General features: G+C 46.9%; 4 non-coding genes across 4 annotated transcripts; 3 read left to right on the top strand and 1 right to left on the bottom strand.

The window, feature by feature from the left end:
* Positions 1 to 5,548: 5,548 nt before the first annotated feature.
* On the bottom strand, positions 5,549 to 5,622 carry TRNAN-GUU (transfer RNA asparagine (anticodon GUU)). Its single transcript has one exon. It is a non-coding gene; the product is annotated as a tRNA-Asn (tRNA).
* Positions 5,623 to 6,360: 738 nt separating this feature from the next.
* On the top strand, positions 6,361 to 6,432 carry TRNAH-GUG (transfer RNA histidin (anticodon GUG)). The gene has a single exon. It is a non-coding gene; the product is annotated as a tRNA-His (tRNA).
* A 3,627-nt stretch (positions 6,433 to 10,059) lies between these two features.
* Positions 10,060 to 10,131, top strand: TRNAE-UUC (transfer RNA glutamic acid (anticodon UUC)). Its single transcript has one exon. It is a non-coding gene; the product is annotated as a tRNA-Glu (tRNA).
* Positions 10,132 to 16,211: 6,080 nt separating this feature from the next.
* Positions 16,212 to 16,282, top strand: TRNAG-CCC (transfer RNA glycine (anticodon CCC)). Its single transcript has one exon. It is a non-coding gene; the product is annotated as a tRNA-Gly (tRNA).
* The last annotated feature ends 307 nt before the right edge of the window (positions 16,283 to 16,589 follow it).

Here is a 16,589-nt window from a genome sequence, read left to right as displayed (position 1 = left end):
GACTTTTGGTTTTTGGGAGGTTTTTGATGATTGTTTCAATCTCTTTGTGATTGGTCGCTCTTGTGATTAGCCTATTCAGATTCTCTATTTCTTCCTGATTCAGTTGTGGGAGGTTGTGTGCTTCTAAGAATTTATCCATTTCTTCTAGGTTATCCAATTTTGGGGCACATAGTTTTTCATAGTATTCTCTTCTAATCCTTTGTATTTCTGTGGTATCCATTGTAATTTCTCCCTTTCATTTTAAATTTTGTTTATGTGAACGTTATCTCTTTTTCTCTTAGTGAGTCTAGCTAAGGGTTTGTCAATTTTGTTCATTTTCTCAAAGAACCAGGTCTTAGTTTCATTGATCCTTTCTATTAAGTTTTTAGTCTCTGTTTCGTTTATTTCTGCTCTAGTTTTCACTATTTCCCTCCTGCTGACTTTGGGTTTTGTTTGCTCTTCTTTTTCTGGTTCACTTAGGTGTAGGTCAAAATAATTTATTTGAGATTTTTTTGTTTGTTTGTTGAGGTAGGTCTGTGTTGCAATTAATTTCTCTCTTAACACCAATTTTGCTGCATCCCATGAGAACTGGTATGTTGTGTTTTCACTTTCCTTTGTCTCTAGGTATGTTTTGATTTCTCCATTGATTCAATCATTGTTCAGTAGCATGTTGTTTTGTCGCTGCCTATTTGTGACTTTCCCAGCTTTTTTCTTGTAGTTCATTTCTAGTTTCATAGCATTGTGGTCAGAAAAGATGCTTGATATGATTTAAATCTTCTTAAATTTATTGAACCTTGCCTTGTTTCCCAACATATGGTCTTATGAGAATGTTCCATGTGCACTTGAGAAGGATGAGTATTCTGCTGTTTTTTGATGGAATGTTCTATGCATATCTATTAAGTTTATCTGGTCTCCTGTTTCATTTAAGACCCCTGTTTCCTTGTTGAATTTCTGTCTGTACAATCTATCCATTGATGTAAGTGGGGTGCTGAGGTGCCCTACTATTATTGTGTTGCTGTCAAGTTCTCACTTTAGTTCTGTTAGTAATTGCTTTATACACTTTGGTGCTCCTGAGTTGGGTGCATATATACTCATAAGTGTTATGTCCTCTTGGTGGAATGTCCCTTTTATCATTATATACTGCCCCTCTTTGTCTCTCATTATCTTCTTTATCTTGAAATCTGCTTTGTCTGATATCAGTATGCTACACCTGCTTTCTTTTGCATACCTTTTATTAGAGTATCATCTCTCATCCCTTCACTCTGAGCCTACGTTTGTCTTTAGAGCTGAGAAGTGTTTGCTGGAGGCAGCATATTGTCGGGTCTTGAAAATCTATTTTTCGAGGTTTTTCTTCTTCACCTTGTTCCAAATACTTAATGGCAGCTCTGAAGGTGGCTGTGGTCACACCAAGTGTCACCACCAGCCTATTCAGGTCTGGCAGCAGAGCCATAGAGAGATATTCCGAGGCAGACCGCCCAAGTCTCAGACTCATGGACGCCTGGTCGGAATAGATGCCCATGAAATGAGGAGGGTCAGGTGATCCCTGCCTCCCCAGTCATGGCTGTGCCACTCTTCAGCTCTATACCACTAAAAATGCTTTCTTGTGTCTGCTCTCCACCCCTCCATTCCATGGCCTAGATTTTATCAGACTCCGTTAGATAGCCGTGGCCACAGGCCTCTGTCAATGGCTTCAGAGCAGCCTAGGCATGACCCAGAGGGACACCTTTTACCCAGAGAGACCCCATTTGCCGAGGGCACAGCAGAGAAACGCTATGGAAAAAGGGCCTGCAAGGAAAGAACATGTAGGACTGGTACATTGGAGCAGAGGGGAGGGCAGGGAGAGCAGGTCCTAGGATTCCTGGGTGAATTCGAAGCACTGGTCATTTGCTGACAACTGAGGGCAGTGAACAATGGGCTGTGAAAAGGGCCACTGAGGTGCAGCCCCACACCCCTGGTGGGGTAACATCTACACTTCTCGGGGACAGGGGGTGCCTGGGGCTCAGGCGCACCCAACCTGCCTGCTCCTGCAGCTTCCAGGAGCTGGGATTAGTGGGGAGACTTCTGCACAAGGGTGCTTAGTTCTGGAAATGGAAACCCTGCGTTTGATCCAGGAACACGAAGCCAAACTGTGGGTCCCCAGGGCCCTGGTTTGGGAGTAGGTACGGAACCCTGAGCCAGGGTCTCTTGGGAGCTGCAGTCTCCTTGCCTGAGGGATCGTTGGTGCTTCCCGGAGTCTTTTTCAGTTAAAAAAGTACATGTCTGGATTGGTTGTGGCAGGACCTAAGGTTTTCATAGATACATCTTTATATCCCGATACTTGTTTCCGTAGTGTAGTGGTTATCACATTCACCTCACAAGTGAAAGGTCCCCAGTTAGAAACAACTTCATCTTCCTGAAGTCTACCTTCATGTTCAAAAAAGTACAAATGGAGGAGACCAGGCATGGAGCTGCAGGCGCAGCTACATTTTCGATTCACAAGAAACATAGGAGAACTTCAATTACAACCTGAAAGCCTACTCAGCACTAGGAAACAGGACTTGTGTGTCTGCTCTGAGTCAGATTGGAGACCAGGACACAGTCAGTTAGTCAAAGGAGGGCACATGACTAGGCTGACTTCAGCTTACATTTAGATCGAGAAATCCCCTAACCTTCTCATCTATGGCCTAAATCTTCTCTACAGGCTGACAGGTATCATGTCTCTAAAAACCAAGAGTTTCTTTCCCACGAAACACACTTGGTTTTCCCATGCACACTTGCAGAACAGGTTGATTTGCATGACGGAGCTAAAGAAAACGAACCAAAGCCTGCACTTGGGGCTTTAGCCAAAGGCACATAGATGGAGACTCATGCTCCACTGATTGAACTGATCTGGGCATGAAAAGGAACCTGTACCCCTTTTCTGTTATCAGGAGAGCCCCTTGAGCCAGTTCAGAGATCAGGGAGCAGACAGACTCCGCTCCTCACCCCCTGAGAGCCAAGTCCGACCTTACTCAGAAGGAAACCAAAGTTGTGCCACACACCATGCTAAAGCTACACTAGAACGGAACACAGCCCAGTTCCCTTGTGCTCAGGCTTCAGAGCCCAAAGCACCTCAAGCATCGCCTGGGCTGAGAGAGGTGAAGGGTGATGAGCAGCAAGATAAGAGCTGGGAGCCTTGCATAGCTGCATTCAGCACTGGGGGGTTGGGAATCACCTCCACTTCTGCTTCCTGTTCTCAGAAATCTAACCTTTACTTTCAGAATTTTCATCTGCAGAGGCCAAATTAGTCCTTCTATGACCCCCCCGGTGGCCTTGGGCTAGGATCTGGTGGTTTCACTACCACTCCCAGATTGATTCCGGACCGACAAAGTCTTTTGGCAACGCCTCCATATGCAGGAGTCTTCCTCTTCATCCCCAGAGGTGTGGTGGGCCTCAAAGTCCAGATGCAGAGAAGAGCCTCTGTGCAGAGGCCAGGCCACAGGGGCAAGGCATCTCTCAGGCCTCGAGAGGTGAGATGTGATGGGCAGCCTGCACTCCTTCTCCCTTCATCTCAGAAGCCTAATGTCTCACTTTCAGACTTTTCACCGAAAGAGTACTTGAGTTTCAATCACTCCTTAAAAAAGTAAGAGAGAAAGAAAGAAACAAAGGAAAGAAAGGAAGGAAGGAAGGAAGGAAGGAAGGAAGGAAGGAAGGAGGAAGGAAGGAGGAAGGAAGGAAGGAAGGAAGGAAGAAAGAAAGAAAGAGAAAGAAAGAAAGAAAGAAAGAAAGAAAGAAAGAAAGAAAGAAAGAAAGAAAGAAAGAAAGAAAGAAAAGAGGGAAAACATCTTTGCCTGGAGATTTTCTAATTAAGAGTGAAATAAAAACACGGTGTTACTATAATGCTACTGCATATTTTTATAGATTATAGGGTGAGTGTATGTTAACAGGTTAAGAGGAGGTGTTGGTACCCTTAGGGGAGTTTGGTGAGCCCTGCCATCACTGTCACTTCAAGAAGTGTAACGCACGTGCAATATCTGCTCCAGGAAGTAAGGTGCTGTCACTGGCAGCATGCTGATTTCCTGAGGTGCTTGTTCAAGAAAAAAAATTTCCTGTTTCTTGGTTTCCTGCCTTCTAGATCTGAAGTCATCCATTTTCCCATTCAGCGCCATGCTTCTCTCGTGGCGATCACTGCTAGCGTCCCTGGGCTGGGGCTGGCGGAAGCACCTGGGAAGGACGTGGACCAGCGGCTGTGCTCCCGTGTACCTGCACCCCTTTTTGATGCCTCCAGATGTGGGGGCCACAGGGACAGACCTTTGGTTTGCTCACAGTGCAGCATCTCTCCAAGAGCAGGAACTGGCACCTGTGAGCACCTAATAAATGCCTGATGATTGAAGGCATTCTAATTTGAGGTTCTGGAAAGCTGAAAAGGAGGAGAAGAAAGTGAATAAGACTGGGGGTAGCCTAGAACGTGAGAGCCAGAAAGAGAGAGAGATAGACATGGATACATGTGGAGAGAGACAGAGACAGAGAGACAAAGAGTGAGAGAGAGAGAGAATGTTCAAGAACCAGATTTAGTGTGTGAGAAATGTGAAGAGGTGTGATATCAGACTGTGGTAAGTGGCAGATGTATGTTATAAATCCTAAAGTATTTGCTGAAATAACAAGGAGTTATCCGAGGGGAAGAAAATGAGGCTCCAGTGTGTCTAATAAACCAACAAAGGAGAGAAAATGAAATCGTATAGAAACCATGTAAACACTATGATAGAGCAACTGCTCTTCCAGGACTCTACTCTAAAATACTAGTACAAGTGGCCCAAGATATGTGTACAAGAATGATGACTGCAGCAGTATTTGTATCCATCAAGTCACAGAACCAACTAATTTAAAAAGTACATGGAAAGGGTTAAATAAATACTAGTACGAACAAACGATGTTCTCCCGAGCTCTTCTGTGAGGATCCGTGATGATCTTATGATCTTGGTTTACATGCTCCTGTTACACACAAAATACAGAGAACAGGCGTGTAGCAGTCGGGGAGACGTCTCTCCACCCTTACTGAGAGGATGTGCAGAGTAGTGATGCAAGAAAATGTTGTATATTGAGGTGTATGGGGAAGGCATTCTAGTTTAAACTTGATTTGGCCTAAATTTTATTTAAACCAAAGAAGCCTGATGTATGGCCTGCCAAACATTCATTGTACATCTGCTTTAATCATTATCCCAAAGTGAAGAATGAGCTCTTGGAAGATAAGAATTGCTGCCTCCCTTCTTCTGATGCCAGTACTGTTTGAAGGTAAATTTTCCTTCGCATGATGTCAGGGTCATGTTGACACGCTGTGTACCTGCTAACCTGTAACAAAACATCTCCTTGAATCCTTGAGGAACGTGCCCCTGTCATGCTTAGTGTGCGCCTCTTTGTTTGGAAATGCTGTATAAGGTTGCCGGAAAGCACTCAGAAGAAGAGCTCTTTTTTCCCTTGAGAAGGATGCACTCCCTGAGCTATAGTCCTCAGCTTGGCTCGAATATAACTTTCTGTTATAGGATGATTATTGATTATTTTCCTCAACAGTAGAAACAACCGGAAGCTCTTTTAGGACAGAAAAGGCGAGATGCGTCCCTGAGTGGGGTTGAACCACCAACCTTTCGGTTAACAGCCGAACGCGCTAACCGACTGCGCCACAGAGACACGCTGCAGCATGGTTTCCTTCCCCTCCGAGAGCAAGCACTATTCAACGCTAGGCGGAGTCATCCGCTTTTTGCAGGATTTGAAGTTGTCCAGGTTCCAAATCCTCGAAAACCGGAGAGGCGGAGTCGACGCAGCCAGTGTTTTTGTCTCCTTGGAAACCCTTGCTTTGGGTGATTCCGAAGGTAAAGTGCAACCGAACGGCCTCGCCTGGCCTTGGTCCACAACCTCCTCAGATGCCAGCGCCACAGAGACGCCTGGGGCCGCGACCCCTCGGGCCTGGGCCGAGTGGGGCCCAAGGGAAGCTGAACGCCCGGTGGGCTCCAGTGGCGGCTCTTCCCGTTTGCTCCGCCTTCACCCGACCATCTGCGCCCCCGGCGCTCCTCTCAATCCACTCGGCTGCGGTCGGTTCGAGGAGGGAGCCGGAAAGAGGGAGAGGAGGGCTCAAAAGCGGCAAATGCAAGGAGGCGACAAAGAGGAGGGGGAGGCCAGGTTGCAGACAAGGAGACTTCCCAAGAGTCCTGTGCAGAGGCGCGGGCGGGATTTGGCAAGATGAGGATTGTTGTTGTTTTTAAAAGCAGGTATCAGAATCGAGAGGATGGGAGGGGAAAACGGAGAGCGGGCAGAAAAGAAAGAAAACGAGTACCTGCACTGTCCAAGAAAAACCAGCGCAGTAATTAGAGGGATATGACGTCAAAATTCATAGAGCAAGGAACAAGGCCGCCCCCGGGGCTGTGGCGTGCCGTGATCGTATAGTGGTTAGTACTCTGCGTTGTGGCCGCAGCAACCTCGGTTCGAATCCGAGTCACGGCACTGTTGTCTGTCATGTCTGGCTTTTTGCTTTTACTTTGTTGAACCCCGCACAGGGTTGCGCCCCTTGCCTCGGGGCCAGGGAGCAGCTCTTTCCGCCGGCCACTAAGCGCGAGGAGGGCAGGAGAAGAGAAGGAAACGCTACAGTGCGCTAACCTTGGTGCGGGTGCGTTCTCCGTTCCCGTGCCTGACCAAAGTACACTGGAGTAAATTATCTTCAGTGGTGCTCCAAAAGGGGAGCGTCGTTGATGCCCTATTGGGGAAAAATGTTGTCTCTCTGTTGCTCAAGATCTAAACGGTCTTAAAGACCAGATAAAATTTTTCATCAGATTAGTGACACCTCTTCCATAGACCTGCCTAGCTGGATAAACCTTGGCTCCTGGCAATCTGTGCTCCCTGAGACTTTTTCAATCCTTGGCTACTGTTCTCCTTAGAGCCATCATATTAAACTCTCTGGTACTTTGCATACTCTCAAGGATTCTAAACGCCTGTTGGCAGCCACTCACAGGTCAAATGGTATCCATCAAAATCGGACAACTGGAAGAACTCAACAATAACCACATAAATGATGATGATGGTGACTAGAGGACTCTCAGCCCCGATGACTCATCTAGCAGAGACAGTGAATATGTGACTCCTGGGCCTGGGGACATTCACAGTGGTAACTGAGAGTAACACTATACTGGATGGTCATGCTCTGGGGGTAAGATCATGACCAAAAGGGGAGAATTGCTCAAATCAATCACAAGTGGAGATCAGACTTGAAAATTATCTGAGCAGACCAAACAGTTTAGTCATACAAGCCGTAGCTAATGTAGCAAATTTTGCAAAACCAGTGGAACTTAAATAGGGCCACTTCTGGTTAATGCCTCTGAAAATCATAAACGAAACTTAAACTGGTCCCCAAAATTGATATGAGGTAACCACTTTAACCAATTCGCTATCACTAGTAAACCTCTAATGGTATAGACCAACACTGTGAAGAATGAACAGCCACTGACCCCTCACTCTATGAGCTGCTTTATAACAATATACCTCTGTGCCTCATTCTGTATTCAGTTTGAGTGCTCCCAGTTCCCAAACTGTCTTTTTGCACACAACGAATTTTTACTTATGACTATTTCAGTGATCCAGTGGTTTTACTTCTGCTAGTTCTGAACTTTGGGCAGGGCCTCAACATTTTCATCTGCCAGATTGGGCCAACAAGAGAACTCCATACTGTTTTTGACATAGAGTCCCATGGAGGGTCCCTAAATTGCTAAGCTGATCCTTGGGTTCCCTGTTGCAGATTGGAGGCTGAAGGAGAGATGACTTTTTTCACATAAGAAAAAAGAGGAGGAAGAGGCAGAGATACAGAGAGGGGGCAAAAATAGACTAGAACCAGAAAACCGATTTTAGGGTCTGGCACTGGATGTCATATTTTGGAGAAAGAGAAGACGCTGATGAGCGTATCCAGGGAAGAATAACTTTAGTGGAAGCAACAGACACTTAAGGCCATTCTATGATGTTTTCCATTTGTTTATGTGTAATTCTTCTCCTTATCTTTGTAGAAAAGGCACAGGTGAGCTCGATATGTTTGTCTTGTGTTTTTGGAATGCACGCTTACACAAAAATGCCTGCCGTGATTCAAATATTCTCCTGTGGACCTTCTAGACTTCTCTTAGGTTCCACCACCTGTACAATAAAAGCAGAATGGGCCCGACATGGGGACTCTACCTGGGAAAGTGCCATTAAAATTAAAGGGGTGTGAGAGGAATGTGACACTCTCCACAAGAGTTGCTTTCCTTGCTTTGAGGTTGTTGCACATGCTTCACACCAGATCGACCCTTTCTTCGAATGAGAGCAATTGGGAAAACAACCAGCTGCATCCACAGAAATCTTGGGTAGGGAAGTTCAAACACTACCAAGTAGCAGACCAGGGATGGCCTATTCACCGGTGTGCAGGTCATCGTCCTCTGCTTTGACCACTTTGGCAAACTGGAGACGGGACTCCACTCACCTTCACCAGTCCTGAGAGATCGCTGTTCCAGAGGAGGTCAACAGCATGGTACCAGTAGATCCCAAAACTTCACAGGATTTTTCTCCTCTTCCCTTTACTCTCTCTTCCACCTGCCCAATAAGGGAGGATCCATCGCCTTTCTCTCCTGTCAGGACGCTTTCTGGCTCCCTCTACAGAACTGAAGCGGGCAGCCGGTTTCCCCTAGGTGTCCCTCCTGGCCTGGTTGTCTCCCAGGACATCACTCCCCAAGGGCGGGACCGGGGGAGCCTGGAAAACTGCATGCGGGTCGTGGAGGTCGGGCATCGAGGGTCCGGCACCACAATCAAAGCCCATTCTTCCACCTGCCCCACGCACCTGCTCCTTGGGGATGCCGGGGGAAGTCGAGTAAAGTGCCCCCTAAAGCTTCTCTGCAGGCTGAACCAAAAGAGGTGTGAAGTTCTAGAAGGGGAAAGAGGAACCTCAAGGAGCCAGACTACCCCCCTGCCTGGCTGGCCATTGTAGACAGGCTCAAAAGAGGCTGATTTCCAGGACAGAGCCAAAGAAAAGTCCAAAGGGCACAAAGACCCATGATCTTGAGAGGAAAAGTCTCAATTCCTAACATCCACTTGGGCCCAGGGGCCCAGAGTTGAATGGATCCCCGCACCTTGATCAGGAGAGTCATCTGCACAAGTTCAGAGACCAGGAACAGGAGGGACTATGCACGTCGTGGTTCTCAATCCGGGCTGACATGCGTCCTTGGTCCACGACCCTCGTCCCGCTAGTTTGTCACCAGGCCTAGTCTGGAGACACTTTTGATTGTCACGCCTGGGGGGAGAGGGGGAAGCTTTCCTCTGCCATCAAATCATCAAAGGCCAAGGATGCCACTAAACATCCTTCAATCCACGGGTGGAGCATTCCCCTGGAAAAAGATGATCGGATCCTAACTGTCAACGGGGCCGAGGTTGAGAAAACCCAGAGCAATCAATGTCCCACACACGTGACAACAAAACAAAACTTCCTGACTAAAGGGATGTGGGGTCTCAGAAAAACTCCGGTGGCGGAGAGAACGCCTAGGCTTTTGGCCTGAGCATATGGAAGGATGGAGCTGGCATCGACTAAGGCGGGAAAACTGCAGGTGCAGCGGGTTGTAGTGGGAAGATCCGGAATCCAGTTCAGCCGCCTGGGACTGAGACTTGCTAGAAAGCGTTTCCCCTCCACCGTCTGTCTCCGTTCCTGCACCCACCTGAGTCCTTTGGGAGGTTGGAAATGCCAAGCTCTCAGGTCTCCGTGCTCGGGCCCCTTCTAACTCTGGGCGCCTCCCCACCCACCTCCTCCCACGAACCTCGTCCACTCCCCGGCCCCCGCGACCTTCTCTCCCCGCAGTGGCGCGTCCCCGGGGCAGTTCAGAGGTGCCGCCGGGACGAGGCGACGAGGCGACTCGCTCCGGCACGGGTGGTCCTGGCGGGCCTCCGGGGCTCTCGGTGCGTCGCCTGCGGGCTCCCTTTTCCAGAGAAAGCAGGGAGGGAAGGGCTTTACGAAAGGATTCCTGGTTTAAGACGCGCGTGACTGGCTCCCAGAGCCCAAGGCGTCCCAGAGCACAGAGCAAACCTCCCTCTGGGCGGAAGCAAGGAAGAGAAGCACCAGTGTCCACTTCCCTGGTGGTCTAGTGGCTAGGATTCGGCGCTTTCACCGCCGCGGCCCGGGTTCGATTCCCGGCCAGGGAATCCTTTTGCACCGTCTGTCTGCACACACGAACCTTTCTTTCCTCTGTTGAGGGGTCCTGCTCTCTGCTCCTCGCACCCAGTCTTCAACTCCTGCAGAGGAAGGGGAACAAGGGTGGGCCCCTTCTCAGGGGACACCGCTCTTGCTTGTCTCCACGTCAGCCACCCGCAGAAGCGCCTTCACAGGGGTGCTAAGCATCTTGCCCAGGTTTACACAGCCCTGCAGACCTTCAAAGCCCTGTGGGGCTGCACCCGAGGTGGCGCGGATCTGGCTGAGCTCTCTGTGACCCAGACGCGGCCAAGCCCAGGCGGCCTGTTGGTGCGGGCCCTGCAAATGGGCCAGTCGGCTGGGATTCCCCTGCCCAGTTCACAGATAAAACGCTTCCAAGGCCTTCGGACGAAAGAGGTGCCCAGAGGTGCTGCCCGCGGGGGTTGAGGGGAAGGTGAACGTGGGGTCAGGTCCTCGAGGGCTGTCCCGTTTGTAGATTAAAAGTGTAGGGAGCTGATTTTGACTGACCCAACAAAGGCAGCAGGTGAAGTACCCATAAAATGGCAAACTCTTACCGCTGCCATAAGCAGAAGACAGGAGTAAAAATCAGCACCAGAATATCAAAACAATGGTACCACAGTCAAATCCCACAGCTATTTCTACAACGGCTGTAGCATGTAAACTGTGTAGACTCCACCAAGCACTCTGCACGTTTTCCACTTTCCCTTCCACACTCTCTCCGAAGGCCTGTGAAAAGTCAGGCCACAGAGGGAGAGAAAATATTTGCAAAACATATCTGATTAAGGACTTGTATCCAAAACATGCAAAGAACACTAAAACTCAAAGATAAGAAAAATTAAAAAACCCAATTAAAAATGGGCAAGAGATTGAACGGACACCTCACCAGAGATGACATACAGATTATACAGATGAACAGATGGCAATCCCGTATATGAAAAGATGCTCAACATCGTATGTCACTAGGGAATTGCAAACTGAAACAACAATGGGCTACCGCTACACACCTCTTAGAATGGTTAAATCCAAAAAACGAACAATACCAAATGCTGGTGAGTTGTGGAGCAATGGAAACCATCATTCGTTGCTCGGGGGACTGCAAAATGGTACAGCCACTTGGGGAGAGAGTTTATTACAAAGCTAAATATACTCTTGCCATATGATCCAGCAACCGGGCTTGCACGTATATACTGAAGTTTGTTGAAACCTTATGCCCATACAGAAATTTGCACAGGAATATTTATAACAGCTTTTTTCATAATTGGCCCTATCTGGAAGTGACCAAGGCATCCTTCAATAGGTGAATGGTTTGAACAAATCATGGATTCATTTTGTGTAATAACAAGAAATGGACTATGATGACAAGGCATGAAAGAAACTTACGTTCATATTGCTAAGTGAAAGATGCCGGTCTGAAAAGACCACACACTATATGATTCCAATTATATGAAATTGTGGAAAAGGCAAAGCTAAAGACACCACGCACTGTATGATTCCAACCATATGACATTTGTGGAAAAGGCAAACGTAAAAAAGATAAGTGGTTTCCAGGATTCAGAGGGGAAGGTGAGAAAAATGATTAGGTGGAGTACAGGGGTTGTTTTAGGGCATCGACAGTATTCTCTGTGACACGGTAATGGTGGATACGTGATGTCACCAATTTGTCAAAACTCATAGAACTGTAAAAGAGAGTGAACCTTAATGTAAAGCATGAACTTTTGTTAAGAATAATGTATTAATATTGGTTCATTGGTTGTAACAAATGTATCACATAAATGCAAGATGTTAATAATAGGGGAAGCCGTGAGCAGGGAGGGAGTGAATATGAGAACTCTGTTTGTTATCTGTTCAGTTTTTTTTTTTTTTTGTAGTCCTAAAATGGTTCTAAACAAAAAGTGTGTTAATTAATAGAAAAACGAAGATCTCCTGACCAGAAGATTTGACTGGCAGAGTGTAAAACAAAAAGGCACGATAGAAACGATTTTCTTGTGGGTGCGACTCTCCATCTGGGCTCATCCTTGTCCTCAACTTTACCAAGACCAGCAAACTAGGGCCTACGTCCATAGGAAGGTGAGAGGCCCCACTACCCAACTCCCCTCATCTCCACAGGAATTTCTCCCCACAAGCCTCCCCCTTCCCTGGGCCCCTGATGCTTCTCCCAGCACAGCTTCTGTCCTTCAGTGACCTCTTTCTTGATTCCAGCTCCATAGTGCCATGTAGCCAAAGGATGGAATAGGACGAAAGATAATAGTAACAAGGGTTTTGGTTTCAAGTATTCCAAACCGCAGAGACCCACCAGACCCACCTGTGGCTTCAAAGACCTGCTCTGGCCAGGTGGTGGCTGTGCTGCAGGATGAGCACTAAAGCACGGGTGATCATTTCAGGGCCTGGGAGCACTGCAGAATCCCTGTTTAGATCAATTCCTTAATATCTTCTGCCCCAGAATTAACTCAAGGTGTATAGTTGCCCTTTTCTTCCCTTTACCACTGCTGCCACTCCCAGAGGGTGGAAACCACCCCTCTTGCCTGTGCAAAAGAGAACCTAGCAGAGAAAGGTACTCACTGGCTGGGAATCAAACCTGAGTCTCCCCCAGGGGAGGCAAGAATTCTGCCATTGAACCACCAAAGCCCTGCCCCTCCCCATTAGATTGGGTCTCATCAGGAAGAGTCTCAGGAAGGACTGGGAAAACACCATTCTAAAAAGAAGTTCATACAGTCCTCTTTGGTAGACATGCAGAACAAACAGAAAAGACACCCAGAGCACAGGCTTGCATAGGCAACACCATAAACCTCTGGCATTCAAATCATAATACTAGAATTCAAATTCAAATCAAATTTCCTCATCGATGATGCATTCTCTTTGCCCTCACATTGCTTGGTGCCTCCCAAACGCTTTCCTCTCAACCATGAGACAAACAGCAGCTCTTTCCCTGAACAGACAGTCCGGATCCAGGGATTGTTGGGGAGGCTCACGTTTGGGGATGTGCCTGAGTTACTCCGGAAGAGCTCAGTGATAACTGAGCTTCTCTCCTCCTGTGCCTCTTTGGAGTCCTTGGAAAAGGCCAGGGATCAAATGGTTCTGCTTTTAAACTCTTACATTTCAGAGGGACCTACCAAAGGGTGAATAAGTGAAAACGTCATTCTAAGATTTCATCCCCTTAACTACACCCTCACTGGCCACTGGAGGAGGCCATGTCAAGGAATAAGAATTCAATTGGATTCTGGGTTTCTGCTAGATGGTTACTCTTCCATACAGTGTACAGCTTTTTTTTTTTTTTTTGTCCTTTACTTTTGCCTGATGTTCATATTTTCACTCTTTGATTCTTTTGTTCATGATTAGCCTGGTACAGGCCAAGCAGTAACCCGTGCACAATCGCCCCAGGGCCCCAGAGCCTCCCTCCTCCGGTGCCTCTTTTGAGTTCCTAGAAAAGCCCAAGGATCAACATGATCAGCTTACAGACTCTGGCGTCTTACAGAGATCTACACAACAGTTCAAGTATAACTTTCTCTCCAAGATTTATTCCCTTCACCACACCACACCATACCCTTCCCCTCTCCTTTCTGGCTCTTGAACTTTTCTAACTTTGAAGCTCCACCCAAGATCCTTTTACTGTCTTACATTTGAGCAAAAGTTTATTCTTGATCACTGTATTCTCTACCCTTTCCAATTGATCTGCTGGAGTTGTTCTACATTGTGGATTAACCATTCTGCTGCCTATCTTGTGAAATTTATTTTCTCGTTTGTCTGTCTGTGACTGTGTGTGTCTGTTTGAGAGAGAGAGAGAATGTTTCCTTATTTGTTTCTCTCTCGCACTCTTTCATTGTTTAACAACCTGAGACTATTGCGTATGTTAGGCAGTGTGCTATGTCTGGAGAATTTTTTATTTTTATACACAAACTTGGTTTCCCAGGAACTATGAATCTTTTTCATACGAAAATATGTCTTTGGAAGACAGAGTCAAGTAAAATGTGACTTCATTAGAGCACAATTCATGCCAAAATAAAAGGAGAACATTTCATACTGAATTCAGACAGTCAGGAAAGTCTTTCCAGAGGAAAAGACTTCTGAACTGAGACCTGAAGGATGAGAATGATTTTGAAGAAGGAAGAAGAAGTTGTGAGAGACCATCCCCTGTAGAGAGAAGCAAGTGCCTGAAAGTGAGAGAGTTCCTGACGTGTCCAGGACTTCACTGTTGCTGGACTTGAGAATTGGCAAGAGACATGCAGATGATGAGGATGAGGGAAGCCTGGGTTCATGTCATGAAGGTATTAAGACTGTTGAGTGGAGGAATCTGGGGACACTATGTTGTTTTAGGCTACAGATATGTCCTGATGTAGGCTGTGGAAGGATCACTCAGGATGCAATGTGGCAAAAGGATTGGAGTACACTAGACTGGCCGCAGGGAGGCTGGCTTTTTATCTGGGTGTATTAATGGGGATAAGAGTTGATGGATGGAAGAGTGCAGTCATAAAGTGGCAGTAAGCCAGTGGTGCAGCCAATAAAGTTAAGCACTATATATTTATTATGGCAGACATAAATTTCTGTGCGGGGGAGATGAGAGAGTGTATACAAACAGAGTAGCAGGATGTGCTTCAGGCAACAGGGTGGTTGGTGGTGAGGGTACATATATTAGGCAGGATTAGGAAAAGATTGGGCGTTGTTTTGGGGATTGATTGAAATACTTGGGACAGTGCACTACAGTTTGGGAGACACTGTGCCTGGTCTAATCCAAGAATATTGAGGTAGAGGGTGGTGGGTGACGACAGGGAATTCACAGGTGCAGTGAGTTTTAGCATTTGTGACTCTGAGACACATACGAGGCATTGACTTGTGAATTAGGAGTTGTGAGTTGGAAGTACAAGTTTGTAGTATAGAAAGAGATGTGGGAATCAGTGTAGATCTGGTTGATGGAGGTGGTATTTGAAAGCATGTTGACCAAAGCTGGTGTGTGTCTTGAGTGTTGGGCAGAGGACGGATAGAGCCAAAGCTCTCCAAGGTCAAAATGACAGTCATTTTCCTTGGTGAGCCCAGGTTTGTGACTCAGCCTCCACCCAGCTCAGTTCTCAGCAAGAGAACAATGATTGCAGGTCTGCAGCTGCTGTCTTCAAAACGTCATGATTTCTAGTCTCAACATGTAGGGGAGCTCTCCCGCTTCCTTTCTTCAGTTTAATTTCCCCAGGAATAATTGGGGAGAGAAACCTCTGCATATTTCAATTTCATCCAAGGACCATTATGTTAACATTTCAACCATTAATATTTTTCGGAAACTTGGTCTGCTCCTTAGACAACCCATACAATAAAGCCTATGCCTCATGTGCATCTCAGAGTCACAAACGCTAAACCTCAGCACAACAGGGAGTCCAATTTAGGAGATTAGAGTCTCCCGAACAACTAAACATTGACTGCAAACTTAACAGTAATTAATCTTTTAATGATTATGATATGACGTGTATCCATCCAAATGCTTTGAACACCTTACAAAGCAGGCAGGTACTGCTGATACAATGATTAGGAGGCTGACTCATTATTCTTGTACGAAAAAAACAGTTACAAAGAACCAATCCCATTGACCAAAATGCATGTCTTCATTATCTCTATTTTGATTCTGGCCCTTTCCTTCTTTTGATTCCAATCTAATTCTGCTTCTGCTTCTCATTTCCTCCCTGGGTTAGACTTTTACTTCCCTCCCCTAGCAAGTTAGATTACTTCCTGGGACCCTCTAAGGCAACAGTTTGAGCTTGACAGTTGGTGGTTCAGGATCCTAAACAAGGGATCTGGATGAATTTCCAATGTTTTTCTGTTACAGGCCTGAAAAGAGCCTTTTTCAGAGTTGTGGTGTGAGCTGACAAAACAGATGTTTTGATACTTTAATTTGAATGTCCCGCCTTTATCCTGTTGCCTGACAGGAGTAAGCCTCTTCCACAAGCCTTTGCTTCCAGTGCCTTTGTGTTTGTGAGCTCTATCCAAAGACAAGTGTGTAAGCCTATTGGGGAACTTTTTGGTTCCCCTGCCTCCCATCCTCCGGTGACTGTCAAGATTCTTTCTGGAGACCCATCGTTGGCCCCAACAGCAGGAAGCATTGGTCGTTCAGTGGTAGAATTCTCACCTCCCACGCGGGTGACCCGGGTTCGATTCCCTGCCAGTGCATCATGCCCAATCTCCTTCTATCCAACCCTGTCTTTTTACGCATTATGCCCAATCTCCTTTTACCCACCCCGTCCTTTTATGACTCCTTCTTGCTTGCCTGTAGCACGGGCGAGTCTGGTCATTTCCTGGTTCTGGCCGCCAGGAGTTGGAAAATGAGAACTGAAATCCCTAGGGCAATTCTGAGCAGAGCACGGTTTTAGGGGTCCGCCTAAACTGGGACTTTGCAGTGCCCTGGGGCTGCGACGTGCTCGCGTATGTGGAGCAGCATTTGGCGTGCAACAGAGTCACCACGTCATTCGCGAGTTCG

The sequence above is a fragment of the Equus caballus genome, chromosome 5 (genome assembly GCF_041296265.1).
Source record: "Equus caballus isolate H_3958 breed thoroughbred chromosome 5, TB-T2T, whole genome shotgun sequence".
Lineage (NCBI taxonomy): Eukaryota > Metazoa > Chordata > Mammalia > Perissodactyla > Equidae > Equus > Equus caballus.
This window is presented reverse-complemented; position numbering and strand designations above follow the sequence as displayed.